The 9,505-nt window shown below is 35.0% G+C and overlaps 1 pseudogene; it reads left to right on the top strand.

The window, feature by feature from the left end:
- Positions 1 to 9,505, top strand: part of LOC108761263 (tuftelin-interacting protein 11-like) — a 33,273-nt pseudogene that overhangs the window by 13,642 nt on the left and 10,126 nt on the right.

Below are 9,505 nucleotides of genomic sequence, written 5' to 3' on the forward strand. Positions count from 1 at the left end.
AAAAGGACAAATCCCCCACCCCATAGCCCTGTCGACGACGACGACGTTTCTTAAATAAAAGTTTCAAGTTCGGATTTTGCAGCATTTTGCATCACAATATCTCCGCTCATACAGCACGTAGAGAAAAAACAAAAACACTTTCATAATATATTCCGACCGGATACAATCGATTGAGCACACTTAGAACTCGATCGGGACAGCCGTTATTGAGATCCCATAATCACCGTCTGGAAATTTTGACAGATTCGCGTAAAGTAGCCACGGCAGTGTCGCTTCGCTTGGCTTAGCGCCGAGACACTACCAGTGTCTCCAGATATAAGTAATTATGTGAAAAAGATTTTTTTATGTTGCAAGACTTACCGCAATATTGACTCTCACTAGCCCGTTTTTATTATGTTATTTTAATTTGACAATCTCGAGAGTTAAAATTTGATAATTAGTATTTACAACTATACTTACGCAATTGTAGAATGGGCTTTACAACACTCTTTACAACCGGGAATGGCAGGTTAAAACTTCGCTTTACAACACTTCACAACCATTTACAACTACGCTTACGCAATTGTAGATCGGGCTTAATAGTATCTCGTCGGTGCTGCAAGTGAACTTACTATCTACTGTCAACATATGTAAAAAGCCACATTTGTACCGTTTCTTTCTTTTAAAATTGTTTTAAATATACTGAAATAATCACTTTCTAATTTGTATTTTTAACCTGAATATTATAGAAATACAATTTATTCTATATAATGTTTAAGCTCTTGAAATCAATAAAAAATATCGGTTATTGTTTCAATGATAGTGTATTAAAGGGCTTCTAAAGTGCTGAATGGGTAATTTCAGCAAAATCGGTTGAGAATTGATCGAGAAATTTCTGATCTATTTCGAAAGCTGATTTCAGCCTAAGTCACTTCAACATTAAGTAATAAATAAAATTGTTATTATAATATGTCTGACCGTCTTAATTACGGATTAAAATTTTACATGTTTCGTATTTAAATTTTGTTCGCGCACGCGCGCGATGGATGTATGTACGATAATTCTGGGTTAGGTAATTTCACGGCCCTGGTACGATCGGCCACTGCTTCTAGGTTACCAACACTGATAAAGGGATTCGTTCAGTGTGTTAGGCGAGTCACCTTTTGACGCATGTGCGTTTGGACATGGCATCAGTGCTGTATTAATGTCGAACTTATAAAGATTCCGTAAGACTCTATTTTGACGTATCTATAATTCTATATAGATTATATATTGCATATAATACATTTTATTGGAAAATCAGTAAGGATTATAAAATGAGAAAAATTTCGATAAAAAACCAAAGATATGAGCAAAAGATACAAGTTTAAGGCTAAATATATTTTATATTTATATTTTCTTGTATTTTCTTATATTTATATTTGTATTTTCTTCTTAATACGAATAGTGTGTTGATGAAATAAATTTCATAACTTCGAGTGAACCATCTCTTCAATCGTAAGGAGACAATAATTATATACTTAAAGTATAAATTAATATTAGATTAAGTACATATAGAAATAAATTAGACAAGGTATAAAAATTAAAAAAAAAATAAAACAAATATTTTTCTTTTTTAACATAGTCATTAAAGATTTTTAATATCAATTTTTGTTTTAATAATGTAATATTATTAATTCATATTTTAAAAATATAATTATTATATCTTTACCGATAACGAAGACTTAAAGAACTAAAATTTATTCCACTTATTTATATAAATAGAAATAAATGTATTTATTGAGAAAATATCATCTCTACTTTCTTTAATTTGTTAAAAATTTTTATATTGCTTTGCAATAACAAGCCAATTCGATTTTCAAAGATTATTAAGTTTCATAAGAATAAGTGGACAATTATGATATATTAATTTATAAATAGTACGTAGGTAACTCTCTTCTATTATTAATTATTATTAAAACCGTAATCAAAAAAGAGTCAATTAGTAATGAAAAACTAGATTATACGTTATAATATATAGCTACATAAGTCAAAGACGCCAATATTAATTGATAACATTAATAAATAGGATAATAATAATAAATATTCATGTAGGAACCGTTACTTTCATTCTGTGTACGTTACTGGATTTCACTAGCGCTGCAATGCACATGCGCTAAAAGGTGACTCGCCTAACAACACTGGATTCGTTCAAAGTGAACGGAACGCTTATGAACGACGTATCTCTACTACTTATAGCGTTTTCTCTTGAGATACACTGGGTGCAGTCTCACACCGCACCAGTCAGTTACTACGTTTACACGGCACGCTTTAAGGTATATCCACACAAACTTGCATAGCCGTATAAACGTATGTATAAAGAAAATTATCCAATCACATTTTATGTACGACTTTAAAAGAGAACTGCAATTGGATAATTTTCTTTATGCATATGTTTATGCGGCTATGCAAGTTTGTGTGGATATACCCTTAGGGTTGCCGCACACACCTTCCGTAACAATAACCATAAGACATACCGTAAGAATCAGCCAATCAGAATTACGAGTTCAAAAGAATTCTCGACTGTGATTGGCTATTTCTTACGGTACGTCTTATGGTTATTGTTACGGAAGGTGTGTGCGGCAGCCCTTACGCCGAAGTTATAACATCGATGTTATGAAACTGGCCAATCACAGCTGTTCCTCTGAAGAATGGAATGACTGTGATTGGTCAGTTTAATAACATCGATGTTATAACTTCGGCGTAAAGCGTGCCGTGTAAACGTAGTTAGTGTTGCCAGGTCTACCGTTATAGCAGTAGATATACCGTTTTTTAGCTTCAAATACCACTCTGCTACCGCTTTACCGTTTTTAAAACGCTATTTACCGCTTTATGAAAATCACTTGTCAATTGATAATCATAACTGACCATAATCAATTTTAAATTTTGCCAAAGTGCGCCAACGCCACGGGGTACGTTCAGAAATTCTACTTGTAATGTATAGTAATTTCGAATGACCAATCGGGATAAAGAAATCTTTGCTCCTTTTGTCCCGATTGGTCAATTAAACACTGCCTACAGATTCTAATAGCGTTTTCGATTGAGGTGCACTGGCTGCACTCAGTGTCAAGAGCGTGTTCGATTGGCAGTGCCAATGCGCACTTGGATGGTGTCACGTGTTCATTTGATCGCACGACACTCGCGTAGTGCGCACTCAGTGCGCACTAAGTGGCACGAGATATTTTGACGGTGCCAGTTCAGTGCACGTTTTATCACAGTTAAGGATATACATAGGGACAAGCAAATCTGCGCAGTTGAATTGAAAACGGGGTCTTGTCCCTACTCTTAATATCTTTTACTGTGGTTTTGTAACATTTTGTTGAACATTGCTTCAAAGTGAACAAAAATGAGTTTCAGCTTTTGCACTGAAAATCTTGGCGTTTTCTTTTGAACTTGCACTATTCAGTGCAACCCATGGAACTCGTCCAGTGTTGGTGTGAACTGAGTGCGCACTGGTGCGCACTAACTTTTGCCCAATCGAAAACGCTATAAGGTTTACCAACGCAGGCCCAATGTGTCGTCGTGGAACATGGAACCGCCCGCGAGCGGAACGGGGATTTAAAATTGTTAGTTTTCCGCAGATATCAATTGGATTGGAAGTCTGATTAATTTAATCAGAAGTTGGTGAAAGAGGCCCTATGAGAAGTAAAACGTGAAAGACTCCAAGATAAATGGGTAAGATATGATGTATGCACATATCTCAAAATTAGGTTAGAAAAGTGCTATTAAATTTATTGTATTTTTTATTTCTTATTTTGTTGAAGCTCTGAGAATAAATGTGAGATTGATGAAAGTGAAGAGTCAAGTAGCAATGAATCGATGGTAAGGCGCAAACGGGCCAAGAAAAGAAAATACTTGCAAAAATACAATTCAAAGTGGGAAACTGAAACCGAATATAAAGAGTGGTTGGGTCCTAATAAGAACAACATACATGAAGCTACATGTCGAATATGCAATAAAAGCATTAATATTTCCGCTGGAAAGAATCAACTCAAACGACATCAAGCTAGAAGTAGTCACATCAAGGCTATCTCTGCTCGTAAATATCAATCATCGCTGACTTCGTTAGTTAAAGTTCAGAGTTTAAATAGTGTGGAGCAAAGACATAGAGAATGGACTGCGCGATCCGTGTAGTGGTATAGGATATGTTGGTCGAGGAAAATGAGAGAGAGGGACGTACGTTGCGGCCAATCTGTGTCTTTTTCTACTCAACGGTGAAATTGTGATGTTCCGGGCCCCGTCTTTATGGAAACAAACACTGAAAATTTTCGAAGAAACACTGAAAATGAGGGGTTAACACTCAAATTTGAGCGTTAACCTCTTATTTTCAGTGTTTTTTCGAAATTTTCAGTCTGTTTCCATAAGGGCGAAACATCATTTTAAAGCTTTGTAAATGAGATATTTAAGCTTTTCACGAATCTAACCTAATATGTGTACCTACTTATGAAATGATCTTTTAGGTTCTTTATCTCCTCGCCACTTGCACACCCAACAAGTATACACCATATTTCTATGTACTTCTCTAATACAGACTCAATACGAATCGAAAATGACACTTATGCAAGATTTCCGAGACTCGAAACGTTGCACAGATATCTTACAAAAAAGGGTGATTGATGGCCACGATACGTTCTTACGCGACGAAGGAGGAACCAATCACAATCTTAGAAAAAGAGGGAGATTGGCCGCAACCAGGGTTGGGCACGTATTATACCATAGACATATAAGATAGACCCAGCATCCGTATACTTTTCTATAGTATATGCTGGGTTTGGCAGAACGGTGCGAGAGGCAAAATATCGGGGCAACCTGTCCTTCTCTGCGCGCGCATCTTGACAATCTTAACAAAATCAAAATGGCTGCCTACGTTAGAATTGTCTGTATTCTTTGCACCTATTATTAATAACTGTTAGTATTGTTTCGTTTGTAAAAAAATTGAATATGGAGACGTGCAACGCATGTGGGTATCAAAAGAAATTTGAAACGAGAAAAAATATTCTTTCAGACGTAAATAAAACATTTTAACTTCTACTTATATATATGCATACAATACGTACAACATATGCTTCATTTAAGTGTAACAGAATATTTTTTCCTTGCCCATCAGAAATACTGGGTGACGCAAAGTAACACAATGGGCAAAGAATCCAGACGATCCTAACGTAGTCAGCCATTTTGATTTTGTCAAGAATGTCAAGATGCACGCGCAGAGAAGGACAGGTTGCCCCGATATCTTGCCTCTCGCACCGTTCTGCCAAACCCCAACATGTACTATAGATGCTGGGTCTATCTTATATGTCTATGTATTATATACGAGGTTTCTTACATAGTATTATACATGGTATTATACAAGTATAATACATCATTTAGTTTTATACGTATTATACTTCATGTGGCGCCATCTCTACATTATATGCGTAATTTAATACTTTCTGTAGTATCTGGCGCTAGTTATTTTAGTATTTTTAGTTTTATGAGAAAAACAGTTGTCATTATGGCGCCACTCTCCTTGTGTGTGACTCTCTGCGATTACAATATAATTTGATTATTAATATTAATAAATACTTCATAATCCTCGCTGATCACTATTTATTATAAATTCCCTCGGAACATCACACTTTCTATCAATTTCTACATTATCCACGCTAAAAATCGATCGAAAATTCGCTAACAAACAAAGAACTAAGAGCTGAGCGTTGTAAGTGTCTTGAGAGGTCGCTCGTGCGATTCGAACATGTTCTATCTCGAGCGTTACATCCTCGATTTTTATTTTTGAATTACGTTATTATTAGCTAAGCGTCCAGTGTTTGGGGGGTCTGCATCATTTTCGCTTTTGTTGCATCCTTTTTATACCTGCCCGATTTCTAGGTGGTCGGTGCCTTGCATATTTCGATTTTATTCATAATACCACAGACCTCGATAGTCTAGTCTCAACTGGAGCATTCCACTCTCATTCGACTGTAAGATGAGAATATTCGCCTGTGGTTGGTTAGTTTTTGTACTCTAAGGGCCTAGCCACAATAGAAGGAATAAGGAATTAGGAATAAGGAAGAAGGATTCCAACCTATCAGAAACCGTGTATTCGATATCTGATAGGTTGAAATCTTTATTCCTTATTCCTAATTCCTTATTTCTTCTATTGTGGTCAGGCCCTAAGGGTGGAGTCCCATGAAGCGTATTTGCCGCGTACTGCGTAACCGCGTAACCAATCAATAATCAGTAAAACACGAAATCACAACAGCGGATCGCTTCTGATTGGTTACGCGGTTACGCGATACGCGGTAAATACACCTCATGGGACTCCAGCCTAACTCTAATCCAACTCTAACTCTTGGTGGAAAAGTCTATAATTCTATAGTAAAAAAATGTGCGTGCACGGCGCAGCAACAACAAAAATCGATATTTCAAAAAAATCGATAACATGGAGTCGTTCTGGAATTCTGGACACTCGTACAGTTTCGTAGACCATAAATTAGAGTTTTATACGTTTTATACAATTTTTTTACGTATAATATCGTATAATACAGTATAATACAGTATAATGTAAAAAACCCTAGAAAATCCTTCGAAAACCCAACCCTGGCCGCAACCTACGTCCCTCTCTCTCATTTTCCTCGACCAACATATCCTATATCACTTACTGTAGTTATACACGGATCGCGCAGTCCATTCTCTATGTCTTTGGTGTGGAGCTATTAACCAAAAAGGCTGATTTGTATTTGGCTGCTTTTGTAGCTGGTATAATGTGCCATTTAAAATAATGAAACACATGCCTCACACACACAATTGATAAAAAAAATATGTGTTGATTCTGAAATAGCAAAAAGCATAGCATGTAGTAGAACCAAAGTAACTGCTATTGTGCAAAATGTTATTGGATAGCACAATTTAGAAAAAATTTGTGAAACCTTGAACAACGTTAAGTTTTCATCGATTGTAGATGAATCGACAGATCGTGGATGTACGAAACACTTATGGTTGTAAGATGGTTTCAAGGCAAAAAGTAAATGCAGGGTCGTCTTAAGTAATAAATTAACAACTTAAGGAGATGCTAGAATGACGATCGAACTTGATCAATGACAAATAGCAAAAGTTGTTTTTTTTTTTCAGAGTGATAGACTGCTTTTTAGGTTTAATACCCTTAACCCCGGATCTACAATAGGGTTTTAAGCCTTAAGCCATAAGAAATGGGCGAATCACAGTCGCTTATTCTTCTCGGTTCGACTGTAATTGGTCAGTTTCTTACGGCATAAGGCATAAAACACCTATTGTAGATCCGGACTTAAAGATGCAACGGCCAAAGACTTAAGCCGGCGGCACACGATGCTTGTTTTCCTGCTGGATTGCTAGCTGGATTAGAATCTTGCCACCGTATTGGCTGCGATGCTGGCACTGTCAGCACTCGCAGACTTTATTCTTCGAATTTTGATCTTTAGAATGAAAAAGAAACTCGAACTGGCTTTATATGACAAGGTTATTACATTCTTTAATTTAAATAAGATACCATATAAGACTAATTTAATTGGTTTTACTTCCGATGGAGCAAATGTGATGGTAGGCACCAAAAATTCTTTTCCAAGTAGGTTGATCTCAGATATTCCGCATATATTTTTGATGAAATGCATTTGCCATAGCTTTCATTTGTGTGCATCAAATGGGGTGGCACCCAGTTGGACACTGCTCAATTGGACACGAGCCACTCACAGCGCTTGAGACTACAAAGCTTCTAAGCACCGGTCGCTGTGATTGGTGGTGTCCAATCGAGCCGTGATCAATCGGGATCACCCCCGTCAAATGCTTGCACTATGCTACTTAGTGCTATTGAAGAGTTAACTAGAGATATATTTAACTATTTTTCGAATAGCCCGAAACGAGTTGAAACCTTCAAAGAGTTTTAAAAATTTGTAAATGTAAAAATTCATAAAATTCTTCATCCGGCTTAAACAAGGTGGCTGTCTGTTGAATCTGTAGTAGTGCGAAATCTTGAACAATATGAGATTCAAACTTTTTTTTATCGGTGCTTCTATTAACAGCGATCGAACTACTGCTGGACCTGTTGAAAATATTTTACAGAAATTTCAAGATCCATTGACAAAAATGTTTTTTATGTTTCTGGAGTTCGTTCTTCTTATTTTTAACAATTTAAACCGGGAATTACAAAGTACCAGTCCGCAGATTTATAATTTGCATAAAAAAATTTGCACTGTTTATAAAACTTTATTGGAGTGCTTCATTAAAAGAACTGTAATACAACAAACGCCCATTTCTTTAATAAATGTTAACGATCCACAAAATTATCTGCCATTAGAGAAAATATATATGGGAGCTAAGATACTTGCAGTTTTACATAATAAACACTTTCACAGTCAACAGTAACACATTTTGCGAACAAGATGTTTAAGTTTCTATGTAGAAGGTGCCAGACAAATACGAAAACGTTACGATTTTGATAACGCTGTCTTAAAATCGTTAGAAGCGCTAGATCCTGAAATCGTAAGAAGTGGTTCTATACCATCTATAATTAATTTATGTAGTGCGTTTCCAAACTTGATATCTGAAGCAAAATTTCAAGTGATTGATAACGAGTGGCGTCTATTTCGCAATATACAAATTTCTTGTGAAAAATATTCCACCATAGAATAGTTTTGGAGTTACGTTTCGGAGTTGAAATATTCTGACGAACATCTTATGTTCGGTACATTAGAACCATTTATGCTTAGTTTACTTTGCCTTCCCCATTCATCGACTAATGTTGAAAGGATTTTCTCACAAATAAATTTAATGAAAACCCAACAAAGAAACAAACTTTGCACAAAGTCAATTACAGGTTTGTTACATGCAAAAACTTATTTAAAAAATAAGGAATGTTTTAATTTAAATATTGAAAAGCATATCCTGAAGCGAATTAATAATCAGATGTATAAACGTATTGGTGACGAAACTAATTTTGATGAACTGAGCAACTAATTAATAATAAGTGTCAAAAACCCTATTTTTTATGACTTTAAGTTTTAGTTTGCAATATTTTTAAAATTTATTTGTACCTTTATGTAAATTATAAAAAGTATTTACTTTTTACTTTGTAGATTATAACAAAAATTTACTTTTGCTAATTGACTTCATAGATTATAAGAATTTATTTTTTATTATACCTTCATAGATTGTAAGAAGAATTTACTTCTTGTTTTTGTCGATTGATATTGTAAATTGTAAGAAGATTTTACTTTTTGTTTTTGTCAAACGACTTCGTAGATTGTAAGAAGTTATTCTTGTTTTTTGTTGATTTATTTTAGAAACTGATAATAATATTATTATAATATACATTTAATATTATTCATGTTTGTTTTTTATTACCTACGAATTTAAATTTTGTATTAGTGTCATGCATGTACCTATCAGGGAATGGAAGTAACTCGTTACTTGTAACGAAGTTACAGTTACAAGTTACTTTTTTGGTAACTTTACTAGTAACTGCGTTACTTTTTTT

Source organism: Trachymyrmex cornetzi, unplaced genomic scaffold, assembly GCF_001594075.2.
Source record: "Trachymyrmex cornetzi isolate Tcor2-1 unplaced genomic scaffold, Tcor1.1 scaffold246, whole genome shotgun sequence".
NCBI classification, from domain to species: domain Eukaryota; kingdom Metazoa; phylum Arthropoda; class Insecta; order Hymenoptera; family Formicidae; genus Trachymyrmex; species Trachymyrmex cornetzi.